The following is an 18,829-nucleotide window of genomic DNA, read 5'->3' on the forward strand; positions in this document are numbered from 1 at the left end:
CCAGTTATTCAACATGTGGCCTCTCTTCTATTCTCCCTCCTACTGTCTAGCTTTTGACAGTTTCTGTATGAAGTAACTCATGCATAAGAAGGCCTTAAATTAAATATGTCCCTCTTACTGTTCACTGATAGCTTTGGTGAGAGGATTTTAGGCCAGAAAACTAAAACCATTGGCCAGAACAGAGTTTGAACTAGCCTTGTGTTTTAGGTTGAATTGTATGCACCTCAAAAAGATATGTTGGAGTCCTAATCCCCATTACTTCAGAATGTGATCTTATTTGGAGATAGGATCTTTACAGAGGTAATGAAATTAAAATGAGGTTATTAAGGGCATCTGGGTGGCTTGGTTGGTTAAGTATCCGACTTCAGCTCAGGTCATGATCTCACGGTCCATGAGTTTGAGCCCCACATCAGTCTCTGTGCTGACAGCTCAGAGCCTGGAACCTACTTCGGATTCTGTGTCTCCCTCTCTCTCTGCCCCTCCCCCACTCACACTCGGTCTCTGTCTCTGTCTCTCTCTCTCCCTCAAAAATAAACATTAAAAAATTTTAAAAAAAATAAAATAACTTTAAAGTAAATAATAAATGAATTAATGAATTAATAAATTAATTAAAAATAGGTTATTAGAGTGGACCCTCATCCAATGACTGGTGTTATTTAGGAAAAAAAGGGGAAATTTGGGCACAGAGATAGACATACATAGAGGGAATACAATGTAAGGAGATACAGGGAGAAAACAGCTGTATGTAAGCCAAGTAGAGGAGCCCAGATCAGATCCTTCCCTCTCAGCCCTCAGAACCAACCTTGGCAAAACCTGACCTTGAAAAATGTAGTTTCCAGAACTGTGAGACAGTACATTTCTGTTTGATACTTTGTAATGGTAGCCCTAGGAAACTAATACTGGATTTAAATTGTTACTTAGGTAAGTTCTGTATAAAAGGAACCTATATATCTGTTGGGCCAAACATTTATGAAAGGTGTTTCACCACAGAACAATTTTGTCATATAACACATGGAACATCCTTTGGGAATTACTACCCATAGTGTTTTTGATGTTCTAGGAAAAGATCAAGGAGACTGTTCAAGTGGAAATCAGGATTAAGACAGTGGGGTGGGAGACAGAGTCCTTAGAATTTCCTTAGGATGGACATTATAGTCATTAATCTAAGGCAGGTGATGTCAGACTAGATAATTCTTTGCTGTAGGGGGCTATCTTATCCATTATAGGATATGTAGCAGCATCCTTAGCCTGTACCTGGTAGATGCTAGTAGTGGCTACCTCCCACTCATGACAATATAAGTGTGCCTAGGCATTGCCAAGTGTTCCATTGGGGAGCAAAATTTCTCCTGGTTGAGAACAGGTAATCTAACGTTACTTAAAAAGTTGGCAAATTAACACTTATTTTCCATATTAAAAGCACCAAGATTTAGAAGTGAGTCAGGAGGTTGAATTGAGTGTGTGTGTGTGTTTGCCTGTGTCTTGGGGAGGGATAAGGTAGAAAGATGGGAACCTTCATGGAGTCATTTGCAAAGAGATGCAGAAAAGAGGTACAAGACAAATCTAGGCCCCTTTTACTTTGAGATCTCTGTGAGTTTACTGGTATCTTAGTAACTTTCTCATTTTTGTTGATTTTGTTATTGATTGGGTATGCCTCATTATAGCAAGTGTTAGTAAAACTCTTATGACAAAAAGAATATGTGTGTTTTAAGGAACAAAAACGATGAACAAAGGTACACACATAAATAATCTAGACTTGGTAGAAGACTTGAACCAAACCAAGCTCCTTTTTGCCTCAGAATCTTTGCATGGGCTACTCACCTACCTGGAATGCATTTATCTTAGGATCTTCTCAAACATTGCTTTCAAGGAAAGACTTTTCCTGACCCTTCTCTCTAAAGTAATGCTCCCTGAGGCATAAATTTATTTTCTTAACCTCAGTGGTTAATTTTATTCCAATCAAGGGACAAAGATTTTTTTTTGAATTTTATTTTATGTACTTTCCTGAAAATATTTTCTTGTCTGTTGTGTGTATGTTAATTTCACCCATGTTACTAAAAAAATTGGTATCATAAAGTTATGTATGAAATAAAGAAAATCCTCTTAAACACATCTCGGGGGAAAATATCAAGTGGGCCATTTAGTAATTTATATATTTTTAATAGACTATAATACAATTTCTGGTCTGAATCAAACATACACACATTTTGCCATTAGTGTGTTTTTCATAAATTAACAATCAGTTATTAGGTATAAAACATTGTGTTTTTTAGAACCAGGCTCAGTGATTTGTTAAAATTATAACCATGTCAGTGTATATTTTTTTTGTGTATCATTTTATATAATTTTCATAGTAGTTGCACTGAGTGTGTCAGTATGCAAATGTGACTTACCACCATCTAATGGTATCAGCATTTACCAGTTCCCAGTGAAGTGTCGAACCCTCACTTCTGTTTAGGTCCCTTTCCCTTTTCCCCTTTTAAATATCATCGTCTTGAGTATCAGATAGTGTTATCATTTTTGTCTTAATTACCAAATATAACTTAGAAAACTTGTAAGAAGGGTAATCTATTCTGTTTGCCCATATTTCTGCTCTTTATGTTGTTTCTTCTTCCTTCCTGATGCCACAAGTTTCCTTCTTCTGTCATTTCCTTTCTGTTTGAAGAACCTGCTTTAGCTGTTCTTTAAGGGTAGGTCTTCCAGCAACAATTTTTTGTTGTTGTTGTTTTCTTTCATCTGAGAAGGTCTTTATTTCCCTTTTTATTCCTGAAGGATAGTTTTTCCAGATATAAAATTCATGGTTGACAGTTCTTTTTCTTTCTCAGCTCTTGAAGTATGTTCTCCTTCCTTCTTGCCTCCATGGTTTTAGATGAGAAATCTGAGAGATATTCTGCCATTTAAGTTGGTGTCCTCTATAAGTAATATAATTTCCCTCTGCTTTTGGTTTTTCTTTGGCTTTCAGTTTTCAGAAATTTGGCTTCAGTTTGCATTTATTTTATTTAGGATTCACTCACCTTTTTGACTATGTGGCTTTATTTATTTACTTTAATTACCAAATTTGGGATTTTTTAGCCATTATTTCTTGGAATACCCTTTTTTAAAATTTTTTTTTAATGTTTATTATTTTTGAGAGAGAGACAGAGCATGAGTTGGGGAGGAGCAAAGAGAGAGAGGGAGACACAAAAACAGAAGCACACTCCAGGCTCTGAGCTGTCAGCACAGAGCCTGACGTGGGGCTTGAACCCACAAACTATGAGATCATGACCTGATCTGAAGTCGGACACTTAACCGACTGAGCCACCCAGGTGCCCCTTGGAATACTCTTTTAGCTATTCTCTTTTTTGTCTCCTAGGACTCCATATATTGGATCTTTTGTTGTTGACCCCCAAGTTCTTGAGACTATTTTTTGTTTGTTTTTGTTTCGCTTTATTTTTAGTCTATTTTCTGTTCATATGGGTAATTTCTATTAATCTAGTCTAAGTTCACTGATTCTGTCCTGTTATCTCCACTTTGCTACTGAATCTATCCAGTCAGATTGTAAACGTTTGGTTATTGTATTTATTAGTTCTATAATTGCCATTTGGTTCTTTCCTTTAACTTCTAGTTTTTTGCTGAGATTTAAAATTTTTTTATTTGTTTAAAGAGCATTTTTAATTCTTATTGAGGCATATTTAAGGATGGCTGCTTTAAAATCCTTGTCGGATATTTCCAACATCTGATTCATCTAGGTGTTGGTGTCAGTTGATTGTCTTTTCTCAAGTTGTGATTTTCTTATTTCTTGGTATGATGGTTTGAATCCTGGATATCTTGGTTATTACATTAGGAGACTTTGAATCTTATTTAGTATTTTATTTTAGTGGGTAGTCACCCTTTTTAGGTTTAGCATGAAAGTCCTGGCCTACTTTTGTAGGCTGTGATTTCAATGAAAATCTAATTTTCAGAGCCTTTGTTGTACTATTTTTGGTCTGATTGGTGTCCTTGTAGTTTTAACAGATCCCTGCTGGTGCTGCCTGAGTGGGTTGAAGAAGCTTCTCCAGGCTGCAAGGATTCCTAGTAAAGACAAAAAGCACTTCCTGGGTTGACCACTTGTGTCAGAATCCTGTCTCCTTCAGAGAAGGTTGTCTTAGGCCCAAGGAGGAAGGAAAGTCCTTGCCATTAATGCCAGTATAGCTCCAGATAGATTCTTCTTGCTGGTTCTGTAGGTTTGCTCAACCCAGAAATTTTGTATCATAACACCCTATTTCCTTCATAGCACTTGCTGTCTGAAATTGTATTTATCTATTATTTTGCTTTTAGTGTCTGTTTCCCATACTAGAAATAGCTCAGTGAAAGCAGAGTTTTTATTTTTATTTTTTAAAAATTTATTGCTGTTTCTCAGAACCCAGACAAAATAAGTTCTCAATAAATATTTATTGAAGGAAAGAAGAAATCCTAAGAGGTAGAGAAGATAATGACAGCTATAAGGAGGAGGGAGAGCATACTGAAATCTTAAAATATATTGTCCATTTGGACAAGAGGGCTGAGATTTTTTTAAAAAATTGTTTTTATTTTATTTTGTTTTTTTTTGAGTAGGGATTTAAATTTTTATTCTATTTATTTCTTGATTAGCTCAATAAATACTTATTGAGTACCTATTAGGTACCAAGCACTGTGCTGGGGATTTAAAGGTGAGAAAAGAATTCTGTGCTCTGTTGGGCACCACAGACTATGGAGGAAAGACAGGAACTGAAAAATAAATGACAATGCAGTGTAGGTTATGAAGGAGAAATGCAAGTTGTGGGGCAGCAGGTCTTATCAGGCTCCTGTGGGTGGGGAGGGGTCTCCAGTCTTTCACATCCGCATAGTGGATGGAACACTGGGAACTCCATAATCTTAGAATCCTCACCATCACTAACGCTGTTTGAACACTTTTTAGGTGCCAGGCACCCAGCCATTGTTTTCCAAGTCCTGGCATCTTCTCACTCTCTCTCCCTCTTTTTTTTTTTTTCCTTTTTTTAAGTAGGTTTCACACCTGGCATGGAGGTGAACATGGGGCTTGAACTCATGACCCTGAGATCAAGACCTGAGCTGAGATCAAGAGTCACATGCTTCACCGATGTAGCCACCCAGGTGTCCCTTTAAGCCCTGGCTTCTTCAACCCCCACACCAATCTTTTATCAAGGGTTCTCTTATTGTTACTCCCCTATTTTATAAACAAGGAAACTTGTCCCTTGCTCCCTTGTTCAGGGAGGTCACCTAACTGGTAAGGAGTGGAGCCCAGTGGCTGCTTCCAGGGCCCATGCTCTTAAACCCCACCACTCCCCCCCACCCAGGGAGGAGAGCTCATCTCTACCTCTCCTCAGCCTTGTGCACTTAGGTCAGATTCCCCCTGCCTCCTTGGTGTGCTGGTTGCCTGAATTGCCTTTCTGTAGCTTCATTTGTACAGAAAGAGTGACATGAACAGGTTCTCCTGACCCAGGATGGTTTTGATGGAAAACAAAATGCTGTTCATAGTCAATGCTGGGATCAAGAGGATCATCTTCTCTAGGAACTGAGCCCTGGATAATGGTCCATCTGAATTGCCTGAGGTTCTTTACCCCTCTAATGTCCATAGGTGTGGAGTTAGTACTGGGTGTTCCCAACCTAATGGGCTATTCATTTCACTGATGGCTGCTCCCTTCCTTCCTCAGGTTCTTAGATTCATCTTTGAGACAACCATTCCAAAAGAGGGATTTGATGATGTAGAGATTAAGAGGGCAGACTCTGGAGCCACATAGATGGGCTCAAAACCTGGCTCTGTCACTTATTGGTGATGTGACCTTCTGTGGCCATGTGATTACACAGCTCACCTGCAGGTGATACTCTATGTGGTTCCTGTGGCACAGGTGGAAAGTGAAAGGACCACTTCAATACTACTACAAAAATACCTATAGCTGTTGTTTATTGAGCACTTACCATGTGCCAGGCACTGGGCTAAGTAAGTACTTTCTATCACTGTTTCATTTTATATGCATAGTCATCCTAGGGAGGTGGCAATTTTCAAAGATAACTACCCAGTATTTTCCATCCCACATGCTGTTCTCACAGGGTGGTAGTATCCCTTCTCCCTGAAATTGGGTGGACCTTTGTGATTTGCCTTGACCAATAGAGTACAGCAGAAATGATACTATGTGACATCCAAAACTAGATCATAAAAATGCCATGTACTTACTTTGCTCTCTTGGGTCACTTGTTCTTGAAACCCGACCACTTCATTGTGAGGAAGCCCAGGTCACATGCAAAGGCCCCGTGTAGGGTATTCCAGCTGATAGCCCAGATTATATCCCACTAAAATGCCAGCATTAATTGCCATATTTGTGAATGAGGATGCCTTCAAGGTGTTTCCAGCCCAGTCACTATCTGATTGCAATTGCATAAAAGACTTTGAGTGAGAACTACCTAGCTAGGAAACTGAGGGTCAGCAAGGTGAAGAAGCCATGGTCACGTGGCCAGTAAGTGGCAGAGCTGGGATAAGAACCCAGGATCCTTAAAGTCTTGACTGGAGAAATGATGCAAGGGGATGATTTATGCACAGACGCAGACTTCATCTGTTGTTCCAGAGTGATCCAGCTGGGACCCCAACCTCAGGGGCTATTGACAGATTTATTTCTACACATTTATTGAGTTTCTCTTCTAAACCAGACACTCTGTTATGATCTGTGAATTCAAATTCAAAGTGAATAAACAACGGCTTTTGTCCTCAAGGGGCCTATGATCTAGGTGAAGAGACAGACTGTTGATTTCTTCATTCTTGTGTATTTTCCAAAATTGGCAAAGACCAACGGGTGGCTATATAAAACATTGAAAAGATTACCTGGCCCAAGACAGTCTGTTCTACCTCCTCAACTTTGAATTTCTACAAAGATATCAAAATGAAATAGGAGTTGCTGGTTATTTCCGTATTTAAACAAAGGTTCTTCTGGCATGACTGCTCTGAAAAGGAGTTCTAAAGACCTTAAGCCTTTTTACTTGAGTGGAAGAAATGGTGTCTAGTATACCAGTAGCCATCAGAAGAAGGAGGTAGGTGGATTCCTTCCTCTCTGCTGTATTTTCACATATATTTGTTGGGTAGCAATCATATGTACTAGGCTAGAGATACAAAAGTAAGACAAGATCCTTGCTCTGAGTCTAATGTGGAGGGAGATGTGAAAAGTGTTATAAGACCGTAAGATGGTCACTTCAGTGGAGGTAAGGATAGGTGTTGGGGAAAGACAGAGGAAGAAGCTCCTCCATCTGCGGTGGAGTCAGGAAAGGCTTTCCAGGGAAGTTAGGCTTTGAGCTGGCCATAAAGAATGACAACTTGCCGGATATCCAACCAGGAGAAGGGCAGCCTCCTGGAGGCTGGAGGAAGGAGGAGCCTGTGTAAATAGTCAGGGAGGCATGACATGTTTGAATATCTATAAGAAATTTAGTATTGTTGGTTTAAAAAAATGTAAGAGGGCCAAGAGGTGGAAAAATAAGTGGAAAGTGAAGTCTGGGAGCAGAATACAAGGTCCACTGTGTAGGTACAAGTATTTGTCTTTTATGGTTTGGTGTGCTGGTTCTCTAGCTGCAATTAATCTGGGAGCCTTTTAGAAAAGACGAGTGCCTGGTCTCAGTTACAAAGATTTTTATTTAGTAGGTGTAGGGTGAGGCCTGAACATTAGTATTATTTTCAAACATTTTTTTGGAATAAATTATACATGTTTGTCTCCATTGTGCTGTTCTTGTTTCTCCCCATGTATCTTTTCTTTTGTGCATTATTTTTGACCCTGTTTCCCTAACTCTTGATTGGCCATCATGACTCCAATCTAGCATCACTTACTTCAGGAAGCCTTTCCTGATCTTTCCTGGCTGAGTTATGAATCCTTTTTTGTTGTTCCATAGCACCTTGTACATAATTTTCAGTGAGATTGGTGTCCAGTTGACTTAGTTTGGTTTTGGACATAATACCATGACTGAATTATTACATCCAGACTGGCTCCAGTGGAGGAGGCAAAATTGGATGCTAATATCAGAAGGGTGGTGGCTACTAGGCATCAAAATAGCAAATATATTTTTCAGTCTTATATAAACCTGCATTGTTCCTGAAAATACTTAAAATGGTTGTCTTTCTACTGGAGTAGGAGTTCCCTAAGCACAAATACTATGTAGTACTGACCTTTGTAATTTTTTAAATGTTTATTTATTTTTGAAAGAGAGAGAGAGAGAGAGAGAGCAAGCACGCAAGCAGGGGAGGGGCAGAGAGAGGGAGACACAGAATCCCAAGCAGGCTCCAGGCTCTGAGCTGTCAGCATAGAGTCCAATGTGAGGCTCAAACTCAAAGAACCATGAGATCATGACCTGAGCTGAAGTCGGACACTTAACCAACTGAGCCACCTGGGCAGTCCTGTGGTATTGACCTTTGAATACTTAGCTCCAAGTCAGGTTCCTGGCCCAATAAATGTTGAATAAATGGTTCCTGCTCTCAGATTAAAAAATGTAGTTTATTCTGAAGGAAGTCTGCTCTGAATACCATTCATCCTTTCTAAAAGTTAGTTTCCACTTTAATCTTTCATGCCCCCAGGACTTCAAGGATGGGGGAAAAATTTGCACAATGGCTTTTGAAATTATCATCAACCAGAAAACATCTCTGAGAATTTTATTAGCTCCTTTCCGTTTGGCCTCCTGAGAAATGCGAGGATCAATGATAGGAGAGAGGCAGGCAGGCCCAACAGTTGGCATCCAAACCCAATAATTCCATGGACAAGTACCCTTTGTCCTGGCCAGAATTCATGTGATGATAAGCAGGAAAGTAGAAGTTCCTGGACTCAGGTTGAGAGGTGCCCAGCACAAATTAAATTGATTGGGTCAGCTGGCACTGTGGAGGTAGAAAATGTTGTTTTACTTATGCCTTATCTGCTGAACTTTCTCTAAGGGTCTCTTTTAACTTATATTTTAAAATTGGAGGGAGAAAAAAGCTGGCAGGCAAGGAAGTTTACATTTAATTGCTAGTTTGTAAGCAATTTTCCTAAGTCCTAGGTCATTTTAAAGTTGCCATTTAATGGGTATTGTAGTGTTTCCCTGGAAAAAGCAATGTATTCCATCAAACTCACTCTCCTTCAGGGGCAGATTGGATTTGGTTTTATGAATATAATGAGTTTTCCATAAGGTTTACTTTGCTTTCCACATAGGGTAGTATGATTCATAAAATAAAGTTTTTATGCTTTCATTATTCCTTCCAGAATAAACCCTATTTCCTACAGCTATAATTCCCATTGTAAATCAGCTAGGTCCTTTTGCATAATACTGTGCATTGGATTGTTATCTTGTGTAGCCACATTAAATGTCACAACATGCATTGGAATAAGATGAAAGGGAAGAAGGGAGAGGAGTAGGAAGAGAGAATAGATGGCAGAGTAGCACCTGGGGGACTGAATCTCCCCCTGCTCCACAAAGACCATGTCTCCAACACCCAGATATCCACTGGAGCTCTGGCAAGGAAGATGGAACAGATGGGTGAACTTTTTTATCGAACTGACCATCTCCAGAGACGTTTCCTCCGAGTGATCAAAGCACTCTTTCCAGTGCTGAAGAATGAAGGGTTTACCTCAGAGCTACTGTCTCCTTTCCTCCTCTGTCCCTCATTGGCCAAAATTTATCTGGGCAGATTGGATTGCTGGACTGCTTATTTAATTTGATAGAAATTATGAGTGCTTTAGTGGCCTACCTATCATTCATTCTTCATGTGCCCTCTCACCCCCATGGTAGCAGCACCTTTATTTTCCCTTGGAGTAAGGGAGGGAGGCAGGTAACCAAGAAAACTGCTTACCTGCATTTCTCCCATCTGAGACCTCACAGCTGGCTTACAGGAAAGAGTCCAAATTCTTTGGCATGGGTTACAAATAGGCAGCATAATAAAAGGGTATTTTGGGAATAATAATTTGGCAGCCAAAACCAGAGACAGGGAGTAAATTAGTACTCAATTAGAACAGTTTGGCAGGATATGGGCCTCAACCAGGAAGATGTTGTGCCAGAACTATTATTTATTATTTAGAGAGAATTTGGCCAAAGAATATACATACACTGAGAGCCCGTTAGGAACCAGGCCCTATGCTAAGTGCTTTACGTATATTATCTCATTTATGACAAAAGTAATTCCCTCTTTAAGAGCACCCACACTTTTTTGCTGCGGCACCTTTTACAACTGGTAACTATATATTTATTTGTGTGCTTAGTTTTAATGTCTCACTCACTCACTAAGTTTCTTTTTTCTTTTTTTTAATATAATTCATTGTCAAATTGGCTTATATACAGCACCTGGTGCTCATCCCAACAAGTGCCCTCCTCAATGCCCATCACGCACTTTCCCCTCTTCTCCATCCCCCATTAATCCTCAGTTTGTTCTCTGTATTTAAGAGTCTCTTATGGTTTGCTCCCTCCCTCTCTGTAACTATTTTTTTTCCCCTTCCCTTCCCCTATGGTCTTCTGTTAAGTTTCTCAGGATCCACATATGAGTGAAAACATATGGTATCTGTCTTTCTCTGACTGACGTATTTCACTTAGCATAATACCCTCCAGTTCCATCCACGTTGCTGCAAATGGAATGATTTTATTCTTTCTCATTGCCAAGTAGTATTTCATTGTATATATAAACCACATGTCCTTTATCCATTCATCAGTTGATGGACATTTAGGCTCTTTCCATAAAAGCACTGCTATAAACATTGGGGTACATGTGCCTCTATGTGTCAGCACTCCTGTATCCCTTGGATAAATTCCTAGCAGTGCTATTGCTGGGTCGTAGGGTAGTTCTATTTTTAATTTTTTGAGGAACTTCCACACTGTTTTCCAGAGCAGCTGCACCAGTTTGCCTTCCCACCAACGGTGCAAGAGGGTTCCCATTTCTCCACATCCTCTCCAGCGTCTATAGTTTCCTGATTTGTTCATTTTAGCCTCTCTGACTGGTGTGATGTGGTATCTCAGTGTGGCTTTGGTTTGTGTTTCCCTGATGATGAGTAATGTTGAGCATCATTTCATGTGTCTGTTGGTCATCTGGAAGTCTTCTTTAGAAGAGTGTCTATTCATGTCTTCTGCCCATTTCTTCACTGGATTATTTGTTTTTTGGGTGTGGAATTTGGTGAGTTCTTTATAGATTTTGGATACTAACCCTTTATCCGATATGTCATTTGCAAATATCTTTTCCTGTTCTGTCGGTTGACTTTTAGTTTTGTTGATTGTTTCCTTTGCTGTGCCAATGCTTTTTATGTTGATGAGGTCCCAATAGTTCATTTTTGCTTTTATTTCCCTTGCCTTCAGACAAATGTTGAGTAAGAAGTTGCTGCGGCTGAGGTCAAAGAGGTTGTTGTTGTTTTCTCTCCTAGGGATTTGATGGTTTCCTGTCTCACATTTAGGTCTTTCATCTGTTTTGAGTTTATTTTTGTGTATGAAAGTGGTCCAATTTTATTCTTCTGCATGTTGCTGTCCAGTTCTCCACCATTTGCCAAAGAGACTGTCTTTTTTCCATTTGTCCTGCTTTGTCAAAGAGTAGTTGGCCATACATTTGTGGGTCCAATCCCGGGTTCCCTATTCTATTCCATTGATCTATGTGTCTATTTTTGTGCCAATACTATACTATCTTGATTATTACAGCTTTGTAGTAGAGGCTAAGTCTGGGATTGTGATGCCTCCCGCTTTGGTTTTCTTCTTCAGTATTACTTTGGTTATTTGGGGTCTTTTATGGTTCCATACAACCTTTAAGATAATTTGTTCTAGCTTTGAGAAGAATGCTGGTGAAATTTTGATTGGGATTGCATTGAATGTTTTAGATTGCTTTGGGTAGTACTGACATTTTAACAATATTTAGTCTTCCAATCCAGAGCATGGAATATTTTTCTATTTCTTTGTGTTCTTCTTCAATTCCTTCATATTCCTTCTTCAATTTCCTTCATAAGCTTTCTATAGTTTTCAGCATACAGATCTTTTACATCTTTGGTTAGGTTTATTCCTAGGTATTTTATGGCTCTTGGTGCAATTGTAAATGGGATCAGTTTATTTCTCTTTCTGTTGCTTCATTATTTCCACCCACTAAGTTTCTATCTATGTGCCTGTCACATAGTAGATGTTGAAAATGACTATGTCTTAGTTACCACTCTTGTGCAACCTAGATTCATGAGAGGAAACTTCATGGAATTCTAGGAAAACTGAATAAGGACACAGAAAGGGGCTAAGCCAGGCAGCTCTGGGAACCTCACCAACTTGATCACTAGAGAATTTGGCCATTAACTTGACAGTTCCTAATGCTTCCACACTAGCGCTTTCAGTTTGAAGTCTTGAGAGAAAGATTCTGACTGGCCCAACCTAGGTCAGGTGTCCACTCATGATTCAATCAGCTCTGATAAAAAAGGTGAAGTAACATAGTAGGTGCGTGTTGGCAAGATTCTGCCTGTGTGTGTGTGTGTGTGTGTGTGTGTGTGTGTGTAGGCAGTTCTCAGAAGAAGAGGGTTACCGGGGCTGTGAAGGTCACCTAAATGGTGTTTACTATGATACAGTACTGGAAGGAAGAATGTGACAACAATGTATAGAGATGTTTTTGAAAAGAAATGCATTGCAGCACTGTGTCTGGATTCCAGGGTTCCATTCCTAGACCCAGTACTTCCTATGTGATCCTGGGCAAATTACTTATCTCTCAGTCCTTCATGTCCTTATCCACAAAGTGAGGATCATGACAGTATTAGCTACTTGGACTTGTTACAAGTTTTAAAAGAAATAGTGCATGTAAACCATTTAACAGTGCCTAGCGCTGTGAGCACTCAGCAGATGTTAGCGAGCATCATTCTTGAAATGGAAGATTAGGAATATCTTTTTTCCTCTTAATGAAATAAAGAATCCCATCAGGACTCTTCTAGGGTAGTTGACTTCTGGGACAGAGTAGGGCTTAGTGTGCTGAAGAATTTCAAATTTGGAGAGAGAGGATTTCAACAAGTCCCAAATGTTCATAAGATCAGTTGCTCTTCAATTTTAACTGTTATTAAAACTGCAGCAGATTTAACATCAGTCTCCACAAAAGCCCTTAAAAAAATCAGTTTTCTTACTTGCTGGATGCACTGGCAGCAGAGGACAGAGATTGCAGTTCAAAAGCATAAGCTCTTCACCCAGACGCAAAATTGAAGGCCAGGACCCATAGACCTGTGCTAATGGGGAAGTGATTGAGTTAACCATTTTGGCTGTTCGAGGCTCCTGACCTAATCACCTACTAATGCTTTTTTTTTTGTTTAATGTTTATTCATTTTTGAGAGACACAGGGGGCGGGGAGGGGCAGAGAGACAGGGAGACACTAAACCCGAAGCAGCCTCCAGACTCTGAGCCGCCAGCACAGAGCCCCCAGCACAGATCCCTACGCAGGGCTCAGTCTCACAAACTGTGAAATCATGACCTGAGCCACCCAGGCGCCCCTCACCTACTAATGCTTTATGTACAAGGTGAAAAATCTCGTAATCTTGTAGCTGTTATAGCAGGCAAAACAGGCAATTGGATATGCTTATGGATCTATTTGAATTAAAGATCATTGCTTTTATTTTTTCACATTTAGCAACATATTATAACCTGAAACACATATTACAAATGTCAACCTGCACTTCTCAAAGCCTAATGAATTACTTTATGAAGGTCACAAGGGGCAGTGAGAAACAGCTTGGATAAGGGCCCTTCAGAAACTTTGTGGAGTGACTGTACTATCAAGTGTGTGGTTTTCTTTCAATTTAATCATGTCCTGCTTTTTGTTCCCTAAGGTCTGAGTTCTTGTTTTACATGCTGAGGGATTTATTGATAACAACCTGTATTTTAGGTCAATTTACATAAGGGAGATTAAAATTATGATAATTCCTTTGCAATTCTGATTGTTGTTTTTTTTTTTTTTTTAAAGTAGGCTTCATGCCTAGTGCAGAGCCCAGTGCAGGGCTTGAACTGACAACCCTGAGATCAAGACCTGATCTGAAATCAAGAGTCACAAGCTTAACCCACTGACACCCAGGTGCCCCCGATTGCCTTTTGATTATATTATTTTCTTTGGTTGTCAGGTCATTTATCATTTAAATGCAGGTCAACGCAGGTTGAGCATTAAGGTGAAGGATTCTCCTTTAAAAACATTTCACTCGAGGGGCGCCTGGGTGGCTCAGTCAGTTACGCATCCCACTTCAGCTCACATCATGATCTCTTAGTTCCTGGGTTCAAGCCCTGTGTCGGGCTGTGTGCTGACAGCTCAGAGCCTGGAGCCTGCTTCTGGCTCTGTGTCTCCCTGTATCTCTGCCAGTCCCCTGCTCATGCTCTCTCTCTAAAAAATAAACATTAAAAAAAACCCTAAAAAAAAAAAAACAAAATAAAAACATTCCATTCCAAGTTTCAGTGTTAGTACTGGAAAGCAATTTAGAGATTGCTGGCCCACACCCTATGTACTGAAGATGAGAAAACTAGATACCTGGGAAGTTACATGATTAATTCAAGGTCACTCATCTGTGTAGGGCAAGTGATGGACTCTGGATTAATAGATGAAAGGTGAATCCGCTGAATGTCATGATCAAAAAAGAAGTTATACATCCTATAGAAAAGTTGGTTACTGTGACGATTATTTTGTTTTACACTTTGTGGCTTTGATGTTGCGTAGACAATTCAACTTTTTGTATTTGTTCTCCAAGGTGCTTAGAGATCTCACGAGTACACTTCTATGTAGAAGGTTCTAGGTACTTCTCCCAGATACAATTTTATGCATTAACTTTTGTGGCTCAGATATGGTTTTGTCTAACTTCATGATTCCCATCTGCTAGTTTAAACCAACAAACTCAGTATTAGTTACTGGATTGACCAATATAATCTCATTTGGTTACTTCCATTTCATGGATGGGTGTAAATACATTGTATTCATTACAGCTTTTGCTTATTTAATTGTGAGATAAATAAAGCCCTCCAACTCAAATATAATATTAAGAAAAAGCAAATGAATTGATATATGCTCTTATTAAAGTGGTAATCATTGGGAAAAGCTAAAAAGCCTCTTTGCAGATAGGTCTTGCTTGCCTTCCTTTGCCCATTTCATATAGAGATCTTACTTGGGGAGCATTCTGACCCTTCTAAAAAACATTAAAATTTTCTTTTTATTATAAAGTATACCATATATGCAGGACAATGTATATAAACCTATGTGCATAGTTCAAATAATTGTAGTTTTGCCTTTTTAAAAATGTGTTTAAAAGATTTTTTTAATGTTATGGGGTGCCTGGGTGGCTCAGTCGGTTAAGCGTCTGCCTTTGGCTCAGGTCATGATCTTGTGGCTCATGAGTTCAAGCCCCATGTCAGGCTCTGTACTGACAGCTCAGAGCCTGGAGCCTGCTTCGGATTCTGTGTGTGTGTCTCTCTCTACCCCTCCCTGCCCCTAACTTTCTTTCTCTCTCTCAAAAATAAATAAACATTAAAAATTTTTTTAAATATTTTTAATGTTTATTTATTTTTGAGAGAATTTTTTTTAATGTTTATTTATTTTTGAGAGACAGCGCCGTGTGTGCGTGTAAGTGGGGTAGGGGCAGAGAGAGAGACACAGAATCTGACACAGGCTCCAGGCTCCAAGCTGTCAGCACAGAGCCTGACACCAGGCTCCAACTCAGAACTGTGAGATCATGACCTGAGCTGAAGTCAGACACTTAACTGACTGAACCACGCAGGCACCCCCAAAAATGTTTTTTTTTTTTAATTTATTTTGAGAGAGAAAGAGAGTGCACACATGCAAGCGAAAACACATGGGGAGAGGGAGAGAGAAAGAAACCCAAGGAGGCTCCATGCTCTCAGCGAAAAGCTCAGTGTGGGGCTCCTTCTCACTAACCATGAGATCATGAGCTGAGCCGAATGAAGAGGTGGACACTTAACCGACTGAAGCCACCCAGGTGCCCCATTTGGCTTTTCTTTATAGAAACACACCTGTTTGTATTCTTCAACAAAAAATGAAGTATTAAAAACTCTGTGTTTTATAAAATGGGATCATGCAGTGAGTATTCTTTCATTCTACACTACATTTGCATGTTATCTTTCATTCTACACTAGTGACAGTCATTTGTATTGTTGCATGCAATTGTAGTTTAAAAAAAATTGCTGTATGGTATTGCAGTTATGTAACTGTTCTACAATATATTTACCCATTCTACTAAGGATGGGTATTTAGGTTGCTTTCAGTTTGTGTCTATTATGAATGATGTATTACAAATAAATCTGTATATATCTTCTGCTGAACACTTACAAGGATTTCTTTTATTTTTTAATTTTAATCTATTAAAAAAATTTAATGTTTATTTATCTTTAAGAGGAGAGAGAGAGTGAGCAGGGGAGGGACAGAGAGAGAGGGAGACACAGAATCCAAAGCAGGCTCCAGCTTCTGAGCTGTCGGCACAGACAGAGCCCAATGTGGGGCTCGAACCCACGAACTATGAGATCATGACCTGAATCAAACTCAGATGCCCAACTGACTGAGCCACCCAGGTGCCTTTACACGATTTCTATAATGTTTACATCTAGGAGGGAATTGCTGGGTTACAGTGCATGCTCATAATTAAATTGTTTATAATAATTATTATAAATGCTCTTTTCCAAAGTACAGTTTATCTTATTTGCAGAGTCTGCATTTATGATTTCTCCTACTTGACAGAATTCATCTGTAAATCCAAAGTCTATACTCATGCTGTTTTCATGGTGAATTACAGACAGGTGCAGGGTGGTAAAATATTTTGAGTTGCCAGTGTGCACACTCCCAGCTGAGGCTAAATAAGGTGACAGTGCCTTCTTGTTTCAGCCCTCTTACTATAAACAAGTATCCTTTATATGTCTGTTAGTGCCAAGTTTTTCATATTTTTGTGCTTTTCATTGATTTCACCATTTAAAATGGCCCCCAAGTGTATGCAGTGCTGAAGTACTGTCTAGTATTCCTAAGCACAAGAAAGCTATAATATGCCTTACAGAGAAAATATGTGTTTTAGATGTTTCCTTTAGGCATTAGTTATAGTGCTATTAGCCATGAATTCAATGTTGGTGAATCAACAATATATATTAAATAAGGTTTCTTTGAACAGAAACACACATAAAACAAGTTTATGTATTGATTGGTTGACAAAAACATTGTGACTAGAGACTTGCAGGGAACTATTCCTTTCCTTCCCCCAGGAGCAGTAGGTTCACCATTTGCTAATTCAGTGTTTGTGGCAACTTTATAGAACATAACTACTCCCGATAATGAGAATCAACTGTAGCTGGATATATTTGCACTTCTACCAGCAATGGATGAGAGTTCCCAGTGAGCCACATTCTTTTATTTTTTCCAATGGGCCACATTCTTGAAAACATTTCTTAATGTCAGATTTTTAAAAATTTTTCCCATCTTGTACATGTGCAATAATATTCCATATATATGTCCTTTTAAGTTTATTAATTTTGAGAGAGAGCATGAACAGGGGAGAGGGGCGGAGGGAGGGAGGGAGGGAGGGGGAGAGAGAGAGAGAGAGAGAGAGAGAGAGAGAGAGAGAGAGAGAGAGAGAGAATCCCAAGTAGGGATTCTCTCAGCAGGAATGTCAGTGGGAGCCTGACATGTGGCTCAATTTCAAAAACTGTGAGCTATGTCCTGAGCTGATATCAAGAGTCAGACCCTCAACCAACTGAGGCACCCAGGGGCCCCTCCATATATATATGTTTTGTGATAATTTTTCCCAATCTGTGACATGCCTGTTCATTCTTGCTAATTATGTGTGTGATTCTCTTCCTTTTCCTTCCTCTTCTAATGGTAGCAGTTATTCCCTTATGAGGCTGCCATAAAACAGAAAATAGAGGGTATAGAAATCAGAGACTATGCATGATTCACTTCCTGTAGGTTTCTGTACTCCTTCAAAATAAAGATTCTTATACGTCACAAATTCACTTTATAGACAGTAAATTCAGATTACATATTAGAGTTATACTGATCCACAGCCTCAGTGTTTTTTGTTGTTTATTAATGAGCTAGTCAGGGGCCAGGCACAGATCTCTAGTGAAATTAACAGTGAGCATTTTCCATTTTTGGATTCGTGGGTTTGATCTCTTTATTCATGGATCTTGTCAGTAGCACCTGTGCTTTAATTTATTTCTATGACCAACCAGATAGTAACTGAAATCCTGCTGTTCTACCTATGCTAGGTGACATGGGGTAGGCAAAAGACGTATAGGATTTGGCTTTTGCCTGCTGTAATCTGATAGCACACTTGAGCAGACAGGACCTGTGTGACTGCAACATACCATAGAATATCAAAGTGCATAGTACAGACATTTAGAAGAGAATTTAGATTTAAACATGTGTCAACCATTGATACACAACAAGTGCACAATAAGTAAAAAGGGAGATTCTTATTCCTTATTTGGAGGTCACATTATCCACCTTTTTTCAGCTTTTATCTGAAAGTACTATTTATGTATTTATTTGCTTTCTTACATTTTTGTCTGTCTACCCATATGAGTGTAAATTTCATGAGCTGCTCAGGTTTGCTATGAGGAGAACACCTTGTAAACAAATAGTTACACGTTTGTGGGATAAACGATATATGAAAGGGGTATTCTTTGTGCTATTGAAACATGGGCGAGCCTGTGGCCTGGCCTCAGCGTACAGAAAGAACTTTCTAGAAGAGCTAACATTTGCCCTGTGCAGGAAAACCTCAAGCATACATTTACTGAAGTGGGTAGATGGATCAAAAGGAGTGTATATTTAACATTTTGTTAGATATTGCTAACTTGCTACATTGTGTTTTGAAGAAAGAGTAGGAGTTTATCTGGCAGAGAAAGGTACAAGAAGGATGCT

At 39.3% G+C, this 18,829-nt stretch overlaps 1 long non-coding RNA gene across 2 annotated transcripts in view; it reads left to right on the forward strand.

Moving 5' to 3' along the window:
- Positions 1-18,829, forward strand: part of LOC147572072 (uncharacterized) — a 121,920-nt gene that overhangs the window by 85,385 nt on the left and 17,706 nt on the right. The window lies entirely within an intron of this gene.

This window comes from Puma concolor, chromosome F2 (assembly GCF_028749965.1).
Source record: "Puma concolor isolate L17-30 chromosome F2, mPumCon1.1.hap2, whole genome shotgun sequence".
Classification (NCBI taxonomy): Eukaryota; Metazoa; Chordata; class Mammalia; order Carnivora; family Felidae; genus Puma; species Puma concolor.